Source organism: Mesoplodon bidens (assembly GCF_964165515.1).
Source record: "Mesoplodon bidens genome assembly, chromosome: 12".
NCBI lineage: Eukaryota > Metazoa > Chordata > Mammalia > Artiodactyla > Ziphiidae > Mesoplodon > Mesoplodon bidens.
Window position 1 is genome coordinate 55,682,175 of NC_138168.1, and position 18,628 is coordinate 55,700,802.

Here is an 18,628-nt window from a genome sequence, read left to right on the forward strand (position 1 = left end):
GTTGCTGCGCGTGGGCTTTCTCTTGGGGCGACCTAAGGCTACTCTTCATTGCGATGTGTGGTCTTCTCATTGCGGTGGCTTCTCTTGTTACTGAGCATGGCTCTAGGTGTGCAGGCTTCAGTAGTTGTGGCTTGCAGGCTCTAGAGTGCAGGCTCAGGAGTTGTGGCGCATTGGCTTAGAGGCTCTGCGGCATGTGGGATCTTCCTGGACCAGGGCTTAAACCCCTGTCCCCTGAATTGGCAGGCAGATTCTCAACCACTGCACCACCAAGGAAGCCCTTAGCACCTGAATTTGAAAATCTCAGAATTCTTCGTATATTATTTCTGTATGATTAGCTCTTTGAAATGCGTGGAGCATTAAGACATAAATAAAGTGGCTCACTGAAGGTCACTGAGTAACTAATAAGAGAACAAAGCCCAGAACAATCAAATTCCAGGATAAGCTTTTGACCTAAGATGTCATTCCCTACACTGCTGTGGTGCCCATCAACTATAACCATGGCCCTGGACAACAATATGTGTTGTGAGAGTATGAGCAAGTTTCATTTTGAATCTTTCTTCCCTCTTGTCTTAGGGGTGTTTTGTTGGTTTTGTTTTTTGTTTTTTTTCTTTGTTCAGAATGTTCTCTTAAAAGAAACGGGGTACCAAAAAAATCTAACTTATACCATAGACATTTAAATATATTATTTGATTAATTAACATGAAAATAAAGGAGAAATAAAGATTTTAAAAGCAATGGATCATTTCACATTTCACTAAATAATTGTTCATGATTGCCTTTACTAAGTTTTCAATAATTGAATTATCATTTAACAACATGGGAAGGAAGATTTGGTCATTTGTTTTATGTATTAATCTTTATTTGCTCATTTATCACATATTTATTTAGGACCTATTATTTGTATGTACTAAGCTAGGTGTAAATGTAGTAGTTGATACACATATATATTATAATCTTTCATTTAATTATCATCAAATGTTGATTACAGGTTAATATTATAATCTTAGTTAGAATTATAAAATAACAAAATTACATCAGAATAACTTGGCCAAGAATCATAAGCAAAGAATCAATGTTTCATTGGCCAAACACCAGAGGTTTAATTTCTAATTCATGCTTTACCTCTTGTTGGTGAGATAATTATTCATTTGTATTATAATCATGATACAAAAATAGTAATTTTTCATTCTGTTTTTATATAAAAGAAATATTATTTATCCACATATATGGTTTACGTTATTCCTAAATTTATTTCTTAAGACAAAATATCTTTTGTCAAAATTAAATGGAGTCCATTCTACCTATGATCTTTTTATTATTAATTTCTTTTATTCCTGGAGGAACATGCAACTATCATGTTAGTGTTACCTTTGTCACATCTAGAATAGTTGGTTTCAAATCAGAATTAATCAAGATTTACATATAGATAGTGAATTCTAACTAATATATTTCTAAGTATTACTCTACCCTATCACTAGCATTTAGTGGGTACTTAATAAATAATTGGTGAATGAAAAGGTGGATGAAAGGATACAAGAATACATAGGAAAGATCATCAAAAGTACCCTAAACTGCCTAAGCGTTTTACTACTTAAAGATCTCAACATATCAGAGAACTGTAGAGTAGTTCTGATTTAAAAAAAAAAAAAAAAAAGATTTTAAAAATAGTTGTCAGTAAAGTACCTTAGCATTTTTATAGTCAAATTTCCCCCATCTTTTCTCTTTTATGTCTTCTTAGACCACTGTTTCTTTTTTTTCTTTCTTTCTTTTTTTTTTTTTTTTTTTTTTTTTTGCGGTACGCGGGCCTCTCACTGTTGTGGCCTCTCCCGTTGCGGAGCACAGGCTCCGGACGCGCAGGCTCAGCAGCCATGCCTCACGGGCCCAGCCGCTACACGGCATGTGGGATCTTCCCAGACCGGGGCACGAACCCGTGTCCCCTGCATCGGCAGGCGGACTCTCAACCACTGTGCCACCAGGGAAGCCCTAGACCACTGATTCTAAACGAGTTCTCCATGCCTACGATTCTGTTGGACCACCCGGTATACCCTATTGTGAATTATGGAGAGCTTTTCTTAGAGCCTTATTAATAACTTCTCCCATTGATCATTCGGTTCCTCTGTCAGCCTCTAATCTATTGAGGGCACATGCAGAGGTGATCAGATTTGACATCTGCTAGTGTACAGTATTTCCATGTTCAAAACCAACGCTTTAAGAAGGAAGCAACTCTGAAACCATAAATGTACATTAAGAAGGCCAGACAAAAACTACACAAGGGGCTTCCCTGGTGGTGCAGTGGTTGAGAGTCCGCCTGCCGATGCAGGGGATGCGGGTTCGTGCCCCAGTCCGGGAAGATCCCATATGCCACGGAGCGGCTGGGCCTGTGGGCCATGGCTGCTGAGCCTGTGTGTCCGGAGCCTGTGCTCTGCAACGGGAGAGGCCACAACAGTGAGAGGCCCGCGTACCACAAAAAAAAAAAAAAAAAAAAAAACCTACACAAGAGTGAAAACACATTAAATCTTTACAGTCAAGTTTTCAGTATACATAATTTCTCTCTCCTTTTGATTACTGCCAACTGCAAATGAAACTAACCTTTTACTAGAATAATTTTTCCTTTTTTCAATTTTTTATTAGATAATTTTTATAGTTACGTTTTTGAAATAAAATAGTGATTTAAATAAGAACACAGGACAATAAGAAAATTCAACTGAAGTTTATAATAATTCTGAAATCCATAAATAATATTTTGGAGCTCAAAATCAGAGACAGGATGGACCTAGATTTAAGTGTCAGTATACATCTCCTGGGAATGTTTTAGCAGGAAATTATCAGAATAGTTAGTATTCTTAGCTTCCTGAAACATGTTGTATTTATATAAACAAATTGTCATGAATCAGATTAGCCAAATGTTTTAGTGTCTTCTGATTCCTTAGGCATGAAACAGTCTGACTTAACAAACTGAAAAAATATTGTGAGTCTGCAAATACTTTGTTAAGAAATCAATTTTTGCATATAGGTTTAAATATTAGTTTAATATCATGAACTTTTCATCTACAGGACTCTGTTTATACTCTGACTTCTTTTAATATGAAGTGTGAATCCATTGAGTTTTCAAATGTAGGGTTCACATAACTTTAACAGCAAATAGATTGCTGCACTGTGAGTCTAGTATTGGTCTTTGACTAACGGACAGCAGATGAACAATAATAGCATTGTAGAGAACCATACTTACATTTTAAATATGTTCTAAGCAATCTTCCAGTTCTTCCCAACCCCAAATCACTGAATTTAAAATATTTTCCAGAAACATTTCTTTAAAAGCCATCTCTTGCTAATTCTGCAATGGTACAAGGCATTTATTTTTTTATTTTTATTTTATTATTATTTTTTTTTGTGGTACGCAGGCCTCTCACTGTTGTGGCCTCTCCCGTTGCGCAGCACAGGCTCCGGACGCGCAGGCTCAGCGGCCATGCCTCACGGGCCCAGCTGCTCCGTGGCATGTGGGATCTTCCCGGACTGGGGCACGAACACGTGTCCCCTGCATCGGCAGGTGGACTCTCAACCACTGAGCCACCAGAGAAGCCCCGGTACAAGGCATTTAGACTGTTCTTAGGTGAGAAAACTAAATATAGAAAAGCTGAATGACTTTTACACAAACCGGAAGAAAAATTAATATTTATTGATTCAGCAGTAAACTTTGAACCAGCAATATAAAAACCTCCTTGATCGTTCAAAAGTATATATCCTTTTTAAATAAGATACTAGAAACTAATGACAAATTATCCTGCAATCCAATGAGCTGCTAAATCAAGCTCTAAATTATTGTTTTCTAGCCTTGTAAAATCCAATATTATTTTTAGGTGTACATACTCCCCACATAGAGAAAGGTTAACAATTAAGCTAAAACTTACTATATGGTTAAAAGCTCTTAAACTAACTAAACCTCTTGTGCCTGTAGCTCCAGGAAAGCATATTTCAGGGGCATTGCTAATTTCAGTATAATAACCCCACTGAGATGAAATTAATCATGAAGCAGCCTTCGGCCATCCTGTCTGACCAAGGGGACTGAAGCCTGAAAAGAGAGCCTATTTGCTGCCAGATATGCAAATTGCAAAAGGTGCACAGTGCAGAAATATGAATAATTTATCAAAATAATCTGTTATTGCTAGAGGTTAAGAATCTAAATAAGCTGGTAGCATTGCTTACAATAGGTAGCATAATTTAGCTAGACTATTTTTTTCTAGAAAATCTTCTGATTGAGGAATGTATTTTGTACATTGCATTTGCTTTAGAATCTAAATAGCCTTTAACTTAGTATCATAGCATTACAGAGTTTAATTCAGAAAAAAAAAAGATTCTTCAAGGTTTGTTAAAATATTCTCCTGATTTATTTCTCAATCTTTAAGAGCACAGACTATGTTTTCCATTAAAACTATTCTAAATATTTCTTAATTTGAAAAAAAATAATTTTGATGTTTTAATTAAATATAAGTCAAAATCTACCTACAGTTTCTACACATGGAATCACATTTTTCCTATATTATTTGAAGAGAAGTAAGCTTAGGGAGAAAAGAAACTGGAAAACATCAGTGAGAATATTTACAATTAGAGTAACGGGTATTTCCCCTCATGGCATCATCTAGCTCTCTGAATGTCTAAGAATGGCAGGTTTCTGAAACATTTAACAATTTAGAATTTAGAGTTGAAGATCAAGGTATAGATTTATTTAAACAATTAAAAGAAGGAAACTTTTTTTAATAAAAAGAGAAGTATGAATGAGGCACAGATGATTTGGCCTTTCACTTTAAAAATATTTGGCATGTTAAAGGGAAGGCTGATTCCATTTAGATTAAGAAAAAGCCTTCTGCCATACAGCTAATAAAACAATGAAATGTGATACCATGGGAAGATGGGAGGTCCCATTCTTGGGGTTGCCAGATAGATATCTGTTTTCAAGGGGTCCTCAATGTATCTGCTTAAAGCAAAGAGGCAGCCCCAGATGATCACTCCAGGTCCCTTTCTACTTCTGTAACACCTTTCTAAAATCCGTGACTATGAACAAAGATATGCGAATTTGAAAAAAATTACCTATATTATGGTTTTTTTTTTTTTTTTTTTTTCCGGTACGCGGGCCTCTCACTGTTGTGGCCTCTCCTGTTGCGGAGCACAGCCTCCGGACGCGCAGGTCAGCGGCCATGGCTCACAGGCCCAGCCCCTCCGCCTCATGTGGGATCTTCCCGGACCAGGGCACGAACCCGTGTCCCCTGCATAGGCAGGCGGACTCTCAACCACTGCGCCACCAGGGAAGCGCCTATATTATGTTTTGATGGAAAATTTCTTGATTATTTATTTTTATTATTGAGGCTTACCTTGGTAGTCCTCCCTTACCATAAAATAATTACCCCCTTTTCTTTGATCATGCTTTAAAAGCAAGCATTTTAACCACCAAACTGGACGGATTCTCTTAGGAGAAACATGCTTCCTAGAAGAATTAGGACTCAAGTAGAAACCTGACTTTTTATTGGAATAAATGTTATGATTTGGAAAAATTATTGCATTCCCAATATGAGTGATTTATTTCCTTATCTAAGATCGATTTGGGCTCTTTAAGTGAAACAAAATGAAATTTAAAGAGTCAAGAGTTTATTTTAGAAAACAAGCTATTTTATTATGTATATTATATATACATATCAAAAAAACAAAATTTCTGACTGTTCAATCATATTTTTCAGGTAAAATTTCAGTCTTAAAAATTAAGTGATATGCTGTTGGTAGGTCCCTTAACTCACAACTTATACATACTATGAGGAGTGATTTCCTCACTAAATGATATCATAGAGCATCATGATCTAATTCAGCCCTTAAAAACCACCAGCCCCTATTGTTCTAACATTAGTAAACAGTGTCTGTGAATATTACCATTCTGTTTTTCACTTTTCTAGACAATAAGAAACACACACATACCCCTTTTATCTCATTACCCAATTTGGGAATGTTATAAACAAACAGAATTGTTAAGCATAAAAGTAACCGTATAAAAATGTAAAAAAAAAAATGAGGATAATGGAAGCAAAAACTGAGAGCAAAGCATGGTTTATTTTCATTCTCTCACACAATTCTTGGCACTAATAAGGCATCCAGTCAATGTTTTTGCATGGGTACATGAATAATGATTAGGAGAAAATGTGTTTAAAAAAGTCATTGTTATCTGCCTGAAATTCTAAACCAAATAGGTAGCAATTATCCTCATAAAACTATTCAGACTCACAGAGTCTTTTTTTTCTCTATAATACTGCACATGTCAAAATCTGAAGGTTTTATAATCAGCTTCAAAGAGAATCTACATTTCTTGAAAAAATGGCTAGGTTTATAAAATGCAGATCTACTACACTGGAAAATTAGCATGATTTCCTAAAAGAAGGAATCCTTAACAGAGAGTCCTAAATCAAAGAAATCTAAGGAAGAATTCAGGGTTATATTTTTAAAGAAACACTTTCAGCTAAACTTTGTCCCCAGGTTTAACAGACAATTTAAGGTTGAACAACTCAATTTTATTAAATGAGAAAATACTTCTCCAAATAATTACTGAGTTCCATCACTCATTCTTGCTTCAGTATTTTTTGCATTCATGCTTACTGGGGGCAGGCATGATACTTAAATGTAAGGACTATTTCCACACACAGTCTGGTTAGGGACACTACAGGAAAAATGTCAAATGAAGGGCATAGTAATCTGAGTTTTGGACTTTGGCAATTTTAAAGGAGGCAGGATAAGTAAGGCTTGAAGGAGAGTATAGAGCCACAAAGGGGTGAGGGAAAGAAAGTTACAAAGTGAATGACTGATGCAGTATTCCCGTGGACTATGGATCTATCTGGCTGGGGAGCAAGAGTCTCCTTTGTGTTAATGAGAAGTAAAAATGAAAATTTAAAAATTGTTTAAAGTAAATTATGGCCAAAAAAATTAACATTGATATCTCAGTGAATGAGATGTACTTTTTTTCTTAGAACATTAAGAGCCATTACACTTTTGAGCAAGGGAGTTACACAGCAATGTTTCGAAGAGATAAACTTGCCGTGATTGTCAGGAGAAAGGGCTTATTCTGGTAGCATAGAAACCAGGTAAATTGTCACTGAAATACTCTAGTTGTAAAATGATAATGTCTAAGACTAGGCAAGTGTTCATGGAAATGGAAAGAAAATAATAAGTTAGACATTTAACAGCTTTCTTTTTCCTCCTCTGTAGATGTGTTTGACATGTACAGAGGAGGAAAAAGAAGGTTGTTTATTCAAATATGACAGGTTCGGGATCTGATAAACAGAATTTGTTTTAACACAATTTAATTGAAGTTTATAACAGAAATACATATTGCGTTTGAGAAAATGGTGTAACTTCAAGTGAAAATATTAAGTAGACATTGGGAAAAAAATATGGCCTTTGAAGAGATATGGAGATTCTCACATCATCCACATAGAGGTTAAATCAACATTATGAGAGCAAGGAGGAACAGTTTTTCCAAGGGACAAACAGAAGCCCTCAAGTTGGCTTGAGAAAAATATTGGTTGAAAAAGTATAAGAAAAATTCAGATGTTAATTTCAGCAAGGTCAATGAAAGAGCGTGTTTAAAAAATGAAGAAATAAACCTCAGGATTAAACACAAAGAGAGTTTGTTTTTATATCTAGAGAGTCCCTGGCAACATTTTTTAACATGATTTTGGAATTGGGATGCAAATAGTAGGAAGCCTATTGTTTTGTGCTGGTCTCAGCCTATCAATAACCTATGTTGTATCTGGAGAGGGTCTTGTATTCTTATTATGATTGCAAGACACTCTCAGCAAAAAAAAAAAAAAAAAAAAAAAGGTCACTTACAGGTCCTGGAAATTACATGGCACACCGGGAGGCCACAAAGCAAGTTTTTGAGGGGAGACGGAGAGAAAGAGAGAGCTAGCAGGCCTGGAGTTCTGCCTTTGTTGGGGTCAAAGGTTGGGCCTAGGGTTTTGAAGACTCACTACTGGTGAATAAAAAACGTAAGAGTGGAAATTTAAAGCCTGGGAAGAGAAAAAGCAAGCGGCCCAAGTGGTCAGTTATCAAAATAAACCAAGATCTCTCTCTAAAAAAAAGCCTGGACTATGGAAGGTGGGGGGCTGGGGCAAGATGCCTATCTGAGACAGCCATCTAGGAAGTGGTCTAGGTGCCTATCTGAGACAGCCATCTGGGAAGTGGTCAAGGTGCCTATCTGAGACAGCCATCTGGGAAGTGGTCAAGGTGCCTATCTGAGACAGCCATCTAGGAAGTGGTTTGAAGTGGATGACTGTGAAACCAAAGCTTAAGTCAGGCACTTGCATTAAAAAAAAAAAAGCCAACTGTCACGGTTTACACTACATCTGTCTTTAGGGGCTTAAGGTGGGCAGTGACTAAATCGAGGTGGAGGGTGTAAGTCATTTATTTGACAAGTGTTGTAAAAGGCACTAGAAAAAAAGTGGCTTGAAGGTAGCGGGAGAATCAAGCAAATGCTGTTTTCAAAATAGGAAACTCCTATTTTATTTGAAGAGAGCAGAAAAATACCTGATGGAGAGAAAAATATTAAAAAGTCTGGGAAGTGGGAAAGCTATTAAGGTAGAAAGATCCCAAGATGTGAGAGAGGGAACAGTAAAAAGCACTGGTGGAGAGAAAGGTATCTTTTCCTCTGGAAATCAAAATTACCCTACTGAAATGCCAACAACACCCAACTATTTCCTGTAAGGGTAATATTGTGATCAATGACGAGTACAAGGCAGACATCCAAATTCAAAATACATTCAATTTAGCTGAAAATGGAATTTTATTAAATAAAGGAAAAATATGAGAGAGAAAAGGATAAAGAGAAAAAACTACTGGAGAGAAGAATTGAAAAAAAATGTAAATACAAGCAGTAAATTGTGATAAAAAACAATGACAGTTGAGGGAAAAATGGGAAAAGATATTTGGAATGAAATTTATTATTGAAATGACTCAGGTTTTCTAATGCATAAAATTGTGCTATTAAATATTATATGTAGGTATTCTGATATATCAAGATTATAGGGCAAACTTTTTTTTCTCTAAAACTAAAGAGGACCATTTGGCAAATAGTTGACAGATCTAATAAAGCCAGAAAGCAATATTTGATTATTTTCTTCTATCTGACATCAAGATTTCAATCTTCTCCTTGGGGCTTTACTAACATTCATGAAGAACAAAATACTTGGATGAAGTGATCTAATTTTTGAAGCTATGTACTAAAATAGATGCCACATGTTTGAGGTTTTTTCCCCTAATCTAATACGTAAAGTATGCAATTATTTGTTTAAACATGAAGGTGATATTATTTGCTGTTTGTTACCTCTGGGATGTATGGGAAAATATGCACTACATATTTAAGATGAAATGTCACTGAATGAGTCATAGATAACAGTCCATATTTATTCCTAATTTTAGGGATTGTGGACTTATTGTAATGTGTGATGATCTGTTTTTTAGCACAAATTTGTGTCACAGCTCTAAGAGTTCAAATGCTTTAACTGTCAGTTCGCACATGATCGATCTAGAGAAATAAATGAGCTTCACAATGTTGTCCTCCCAAGAAGGATATTTCACCACGTCGTGCTCTCCTTTCCATCAATGTTAAAGGGAATTATGTACACCTCTCAGGAAAAGTAGTCCCCAATGTCAAGCATGCAGACTTAAACTTAACTTGATATTTAGCAAGAAGCCTAGAGGTTCTCTTAACAGCAAAATGACAAGCTGAGGTTACTAAGGACTGACATTGCTCTGAAGCCCACATTTTCACATATTGCAGCAAATGTACTGCTTTCCCTGGGACCATACAATGAAGCATAATAGGTTACTTTAGCAGCCGGTCTCTACCTTCGAATATTCAAAATCCACGCTCATATGCACAAATAAGGGAGTTAATATTTCAATTACTGGAGCCATGTGCACAGAAGCATTTGAGAGCAAATGAGTGAGTGCTAGTACATGAAAACACCTTCCCACATACTTTGGTAAAAGGCAAGGTATTAATCTTCTTCAAACAAATGACTGAACTGAAATCCACTCTTAGAACTATAAGGTTTCCAATTAGCCCATCCCCAGCATCTCACAGATGGACTGGATTCCACATGACCCATGTGAAGGCAGTGGAAATTTTACAAATATGAACTACTGTACATATCTGAGTTCAGAAACCAGAGAAGAATTTGAAAAATCTGTTAAGAATGAAATTACAATTGACTATGGAGCATGAAATATTTTTGAGAGGGCTTCCCTGGTGGTGCAGTGGTTGAGAGTCTGCCTGCCGATGCAGGGGACAGGGGTTCATGCCCTGGTCCGGGAGGCTCCCACATGCCGTGGAGCGGCTGGGCCCATGAGCCATGGCCGCTGAGCCTGTGCGTCCGGAGCCTGTGCTCCCCAACGGGAGAGGCCACAACAGTGAGAGGCCCGTGTACCACAAAAAAAAAAAAAAAAAAAAAAATTTTGAGAACTTTAACATTGACAAGAAATCTCAAAAGCAGACAGAATGAGTTCCAATACTACACGATGAGGCTGGAGGGAGGAGGCCAAAGATAAGGATGCAACAGAGGTTACCATGTTAAATCCTCAGACCAGAGACTAGTAAATAATCAAATATCTCTCAAACAAGTTAACATGATGATGGGAAATGTTAAAAGTCAATTTACTTTCAAAAACACACTGATATCATGGCAAACTACTGCAAAACGCTATCACAGGAAGGTTGATCATTCCACCAATGGTCCCATACTAATTGCAATCCTCATATATATCTAACCCAAGTATTCAAGCACTAGAACCAGAGAACACTCATTAGATGACTAATACCAAGAAGGATGTTCTATCTCTTGAACAGTAAGCAGAAACTTAATGGTGGTGCCTCAGTATTTTGTGCTGAAATGTTTAAAATACTGACTTATCTTGTGACCATACTTGACTCTTTACATTAGTCCTTGGAATATATATGTCTACTCAAATTTCTAAAAATTTTATTGATTCCTCATCCTTCATTTATTGAATTTTCTAGAAAATCAGATAACTACAAATGTACAGATTAAAATTTTAATCAGAAAAATTTTAAAACCAAGCAAAAAGCCAAAATCGAATAATGGAGGACCAAAAAAATAAAAAATCAAAACCTATGAATATTCTGCATAAATATTCAACAAAAGTGTATTTCACAGACATCAAGATTGTATAACACATTAAGTTCTAGAAAGTCCTCACCAACATACTGAAAATCTTACTCTGAGCTATTCTGTGTTTGAATGAAATTTTTAATTTGTATGCATCCTTAGAATTTCCAAAGTCCTTTGCATAAATTATTTCACTTGATCTATGTCATAACCCTATCAGACAAGCAGGCAGGCCTAGGCTAAGTTATAAATATTCGGATTCCTAGTCCAGCATGTTTCCAACATAGAAAGCCTTATCAACTCTTTTCAAAATAATGTCATTTTTTCTTGATAGCCATATATAAACGTAAGCAAATCTTTTAATACAAACGGTTCTGAGTTTTAAAAAAATAACAACAATGGCAGTACTAACAGCTAATTTCTATAGAGTAATGTATAGAAAATCCTGTATTATTTGACTTAAACAAGAAAGAAATGCATTATTTCATATAACAGGAAGACCAGAAAAGAAGGATTCCAAGGCTGCCCTTTAATTACTTATCTCGGGCACAGAAATAGTGTTAATATTGCAGTATCATGGTAAATTAGTGTATTGTATTACAAGAATATTAATTATAAACAAAAACAATGATATTGATAGAGAATATATTTACCCCAAAATTCTTTAAATATTTAAAATATCAACCCTTATAAAATATTCAAATAATAGCAATAAGTATATTAACCAAAAATAGAAGAATAAAATCTAGTTCTACTGTTTTTTTTTAGTTAACTTTGGATTTATAATTTTTTTACTTTTATTGAGTTTGGTTGCCTTTATGTGAATTTAACCTTTGAATTGTTCTCAGAATTTTTCTTTTTAAACATTTAAAGTCTTTAATGTATTTTAGTAATTTTGGAATCAGATCATTTAAAGACAATTTTTTAAAAATCTAGATTTTGTTATATGTTAAAAGATTGTCAAAGTAGTGAAACAAATTAATTTGGTCTAAGAAAAATCATTCCATGTGATTTACATTCAGTGTTATAAACTACTGTCTCAGTTAAAAGGAACTTGCTGGGCTCAAAAACAGGAACAGAATCTTTCAGTCTCTCCTGAGAGCTAACACTTTAGGAATAACTGAAAACAGAGAACGAGTTTCTCTTGTGTATTGATAAGGACAATGGTACCTATGAATTCAACAAATGGCAAATAACAAAGAAATGCATGCAGAACACAGCATGCTACACACACAAATGTTCATAAGTTATCCTACAATTGGGGCCATATAGTTGATTTTAAATTAAGATTTTTTTTTTAGACAGTTTAGATATGAAACAGATCTAAAGGTAGTAATACATGTATTTGATGTTCAGAGAATTTAAACTGTGGCATTACCAGTCCCATTCGAGCAGGCATTGGCATTCTTTTCTAAAAATTAAATTACATGATGGTTTTAGGTGGTAGTTAACCCCTGATGTAGTTATGTCCCTGATTATTCCTAAAGTTAAAATGTGTATATTCTTTTACACAAAAAAGATAAAATGAAAAAGGCACAGTCCTAAAAATAACATGCATTTGTTTCAATTACATGAAAATTTTATCCTGAGAATTTTAGTGTTAGAATTATTAAATTAACTTGTTAATGGTATAATTTATCTTTGGTGTGCAAATCAGTTTTGGACACCTGACACTAGGACAGAAGGCACCAAACTCAGGTAACACTTGAGCCAGTCAAGTTAGATTGTATCCCTCATCCCTGCTCCCTCCCCTTTGCTCTTACCCTGGAGGTTATGGTAATCAGCTGCCTGGGAACAGAGTGAGGAAAAGGGACAGGAAGCCCAGGACACCCCACCCACTTACAGGCTTCCAAGCTCAGGGCAAGCTCAAGCTGAGCAATGGGAAACTTTTTAACTGGGATGAATGTTGGGAGATTTGATATTACATTGGATTTGGAAGTTTTAAATGCTTGGGGGAAAAGACCATTGTTTTATTATCTGAGCATGACCAGGAAAAATATAGGGTCTTTTTCAGATTTCATCCAAGGGGTGGAGAAAAGCAAGTCTAAAGAGAGAGGTTTGCAGTGGTAGTCACTGAAAGAACAAAGTTGCTTTCTGCTTACACCCAACTGAATACAGCACGTTTTAGTAACTCCGGACATGAAATTAGCACTGGGACTCTCCCCATGCCTTTATTTGTGCTTGTCTGCTTCTCTCTTTATCTTCACATCCAACTGCGTACTCTTTTTCATCCAACCTCAAATACCACCATTTTCTGGAAACTTCCCTGATCCCCCAGGTGCAAGTCCTCTCTCTGTCCTTTGAGCCAGCATGGCACCTCACTAGGACTTTTCTTAAGGCATCTATACCTTCTATGTGTGCTTTCATTGTTCACATACATTTCTGTCTCTCTCCTTAGTCTACACATGCTGTGAGGACAGACTTTCCAAATGCATCATTTTTCTTCCCTCATGCCATCCCCTCTCTGTGGATATGCATAATATATCCCCCACAATCTAAATGATGGACTAAAATAGTAAATCTGTTGAATAAAAACACGTCATTTTAAAGGATGAAAGAACATGGGAGAAGCATGGTAAAGTATTAATTATTTGGTAAAAATGAATTGTTAGGAGGGTAAAAGTAAGACTGCTACCTTTTATGATTACTTCACTCAAAATTGCTGTAAATCTTGAAAACTATAGCAATACAAGTACACTTTTGTACAAAGAAATTATTTTTTCCACAAAGACTTCCCATCAGAAATCAGTAAGAAAGTGGCAATATTGTATCACATAGGGGTTAATAACATAAGCCCTAGAGGCACACAGCCTGATTTCAAATCCAATCCCAACCAATTTTTAGTTGTGTGACATTGGGAAATAATTCAATAGCTCTCTTGCTTGGTTTCCTCATCTTTAAGATGTATTAAAAATGGTACCTGGTTTCACATTAAGACAGGAGCTAATACTTTGAAAATGCTTAGAAGATGGCAGATAGTAAGTGTGTAATTCCCATGTGCTCTGTGCTGTTCATCTGGTTCATCACAACACTGTATGCACAATATTCAATCATCAAAGTTTCTGAATTTAATTGAAGCATCTCAGTATGCATAATACTAATTAGGCACGCGAATAAGAAGTCATATTTTATATCCTCTAATATAAAGTGGGAAACTCTCATATCTATTTCTTAGAGGAGTAACTTAATGAGTTATTTTGCAACCCACATATATAAATTAACTTCCATACTTTACCATCTCAGAAATAGCCATCCAGGGGCTTCCCTGGTGGTGCAATGGTTGAGAGTCTGCCTGCTAATGTAGGGGACACGGGTTCGAGCCCTGGTCTGGGGGTATCCCACATGCCATGGAGCAACTAGGCCCGTGAGCCACAACTACTGAGCCTGCGCGTCTGGAGTCTGTGCTCCCCAACGAGAGAGGCCACGACAGTGAGAGGCCCGCGTACCGCGATGAAGAGTGGCCCCCGCTCAATGCAACTAGAGAAAGCCCTCACACAGAAACGAAGGCCCAACACAGCCATGAATAAATAAATAAATAAATAAATAAAATTAAAAAAAAAAAAGAAATAGCCATCCACAATCCTTGTTTGAATTTACATGGCAGAACACATTTTTAAGAGTAACATTCTCTGATGAGTAATTTTACAACTAATTTACAAGTGGGATCCATAGAATACTAGTTCTGACAGATGCTCTTATCCACAAAAAGAGTTCAGGGTCAAGAACTCTGAAAAGCATGCAGACAAGATGTTACCTTTCTAAGATTTTTAAATGGCAACATATTCCACACTGAAATTCTACAGTAGAGAAACCAATTTAAGCTCATTGTTTCCTAAACATATTTGATGATAAAACTCTTCTCTAATATAACATTCCTCTGTCTCCCAGAGGAATACACACTGGGCGACGTTACTCTTAGAAATAAAAAGAATAAATGTTTTCTGCTTCTCTCTAACACTAATGATGCTATTAATACTGTATAGTCACTTAGTTATGTATTTAATAGATGCTTAAGGAATACCCATAGCTCCCTGTACCGTTGTAGAATATTTACAGTTTACAAAGCTCTTTAATAAATATTCCTCAATTCAGCCAACAAGATGGATAGTAGTCAGCAGTTCAGCTTTCATAGACCCTCAAAAGCAATGCGAATTGGTAAAAAGAACATAAATATTGTATTCAGAAAGGTCAAGCTTTGAATCCCAGCTTTGCCACTTAGTATTTTATACCCTTGAGCATGCTTAGGTTTTCAAAGGCTCAAATGCTGTAAGGATTAAATGAGGTGACATATGTAAAGTATTGAGCACAATACTTTGAACATAATAGATACTTGCAAATGTATGCTTTCTTCCTAATCACTTTTGAATACCAGCTGAGAAACAAAGTCTCCTAGTTATGGATAGCATTTATTAATTCTCCCTAATTTTGAACAGAGGCATGATATTCATTTTACATTGTACCCAGCTCTGTCAGTTAAAATAGAGAAACCTACTTAAAAAAAACAGGACTCAGATCTGGTGAGATACAATTAAATACCCAGTACTGTGCACTATGTTCCATTGTAAGAGATGGATACTTAGTGGAAACTCTTGGAACAAAATGTCTATGTATCCAGCGGGGCAAGAAGGGATGGTATTTTACAGAAATAACAACTGGATACTTTAATATGAATAAAAGGTATTCAAAACATAAGCGACAGAGAGGTGAAGATAAGGTTTTCAACAAAGAAAGAAGCCTCTGAAAGAACAGAAAGTGTAACAGAATGGAATGCCTTTAAATGATTGGAGAGAATTTTGTGTGGCGAAGCAGTTATCAAGAGATGAAACTAGACACAGAGCAGGAGAGGCACTGATACCCTTAAATTTGAACTTTATCCTAAGGACAAAGTAAAGCTTCAGCAGGTTTAAAGTGGAGAGTAAAATAACTGGATGTGTAGGCTATGAATCCACGCACTGCAAAATATGTGGTGCAAATTATGGGCTATGCAGAACCAGTCAAGAAGGATAAAACAGTGTTCCAGACTAAAGGTAATGGCAGCCTGGACTAGGACAGAGGCTGTGGAGGCCTAAAACAGTGGGAAGGTGTGAGAGACAGACTGGATGAGCAAGGGTATTAACACAGAACACTGTATATCCCCTCTTCTGCCACAAGCACCTAGCATCGGGGCAATAAAATATTGCCCAAGGTACTTGCAAAATTTACCTAATAATATTAGAGTAAAAACTGAAAGAATGATGAAAGAAAAAAATAAGCCAAAATATATTATTAAGCATAACTACAGCACTTACTGTATTTTTCATTTATTGTAGTTTCTCATTCATTGAAAGCAAAAGTGTTTTCAGTGCATATTTACTGTGTACCCACAATGTACAGCTAGTGAATTTATAACAGAAGCAACAACAACAAACAAATACAGGTCAATGGAAAGATGTGCTTGTATTAATTGAAAATGTACAACTTTGCTAAAATGATAGTGGATTACATCATTGTCTCTATACATCTGAGGGTCATAAATATCATGACTGAAAAGGCTTTGAGGTGGAATAGGATGTCTAATTACGGGGAATAGATGAAATAAAGAAATGAAAAGATTAATATTTCTGAAGATCACATCCTCTATTTCTTTCCCTTAATGTTTCTAAATAATTCTAAATTTTGCTTAAAATATATATAATAACATGATATCTATTGAATGCCAACATATTTCAGCACTGTGCTAGGCATTTTGACAATGATTACACTCACTACTAATGTAATAGAGGGCCACATTTGATATTTACAACCAGAAGAGTGCCTGGTACATTATCAGTATTCAATAAATAATTGTTGAATTTATGAATAACTGCTTTATAAGGAAGGTTGATCCTGGGGCCCTTTAAGCAAAGTGATGAGTTTGGCTGCTAAAAGGAGAGTCTAGGAGACTGGAAAGACCTAAACTGCTTTTAATGACAATGAGAATTTTAGAATTCCTGGGGGCAATCTAAAAGTAAGGAGGTGAGGACAAGTGAGGAAAAAAAGTCGGAAAGAAGTCAGAGAGATGACCTGGGGCTGGTGACTACCTGGGAAAGGAAAACAGACAACATCCAGAGAGCATTAAATAGCAAAGATAGCCAATATTCAATCTGTATTTGTTACCATTGATCATACACACACACACGCACACACATACACACACACACATATGCTCTACCATCCATAAACTCCTTTTTTTTAAAATTCAACTCTTTACATAAATAGTTTGTGTGAATGGATTTTGTGCAAGTTAAAGACAAGTGGTGGTGAGAATAAAGGACAGAATCAAGAGGATTAACAAGCCAAGCTACTAACTGAACCAATTAAGTAAGAGCAGGGCTCAAAGCCAGAGGTGATCTTGAGCATACAAAGCTCTGGGACTTTGAAGCAAAGGTGGGAGGGCTGTGGACTTTCACAGGGCATAAATACATTAGAACCAGTTCGTACAAGCTTGTGAGAGCCACTAGTCAAATTTTTAGAAATTTCTCCAGCTGGGTGATTTCATGTTGGTAGCTTCAAAATGGTCATGGTGGGATTGTTTACACCGTGGAAATGAACAAATGCTAACTCAGTGCTATACTTTTCTCCCCAAGAGCGAGATTACCAGCACTCCATGGAAACTTACCCAGCTCTTAGGAAGCATAGGAATCCTAACTGACCCCTGTGTTAAGTAAAACTACAATTTATTTTCTGCGTCTGGGTTCTCAGATAAATAAAGGAGTAGGGAGGGGGTAAAGGAAGGACCTAGTAAACTAAAAGAGTAGGTTGTGCTGGCCAATAGGGCACCATTAGCCACATCTGGCTATTCAAATATAAAACTAAATAAAATTTAAAACTAAGCTTCTCAGTAGCACCAGTCATACTTCAAGAGTTAGAAAACACATGTGGCTAGTAGCTACCATTTTCAACAATGTGGATATGGAACATTTCTATCAATACAGAATGTTTAGCTGAACAGTGCTCATAGACTCTCTAATTTGAGAAACGTCACATTTTTCTTTTTAGGTTTCAAAATCCCCCGGTCATTGTGGTAAGGCTTCCTGATGAGGTTGTAAACATCCTTCTTAGTCTCCTAATATTTGAGCAAAATATCTGATCATCATTGATTACATCTCTTTACTAACAGATCGTGTGCTGTTTTTAAAAGGCTTCAGCCAGAAACTAACAAAACTCTAACATACTTCCATGAATGGAAACTTCCATGAATGGAAATTTTGTGGTAAAAATTTTAGGAGTTTAAGTAAAATAATACCATTAAAAAATTAAATTATGATAAATCAGAAAAAAATTTTAAAGTTTATATAATGTGAAAAACCTTAAGAAGAAATAAAGGGCTTCCCTGGTGGCTCAGCGATTAAAAATCTGCCTGCCAATGCAGGGGACACGGGTTCGAGCACTGGTCCGGGAAGGTCCCACACGCCGTGGAGCACCTAAGCAGTAGTGCCACAACTACTGAG

At 36.2% G+C, this 18,628-nt stretch overlaps 1 protein-coding gene across 1 annotated transcript in view; it reads right to left on the reverse strand.

Moving 5' to 3' along the window:
- Positions 1-18,628, reverse strand: part of TRDN (triadin) — a gene marked incomplete at both ends in the record, with an annotated part of 302,114 nt that overhangs the window by 138,567 nt on the left and 144,919 nt on the right.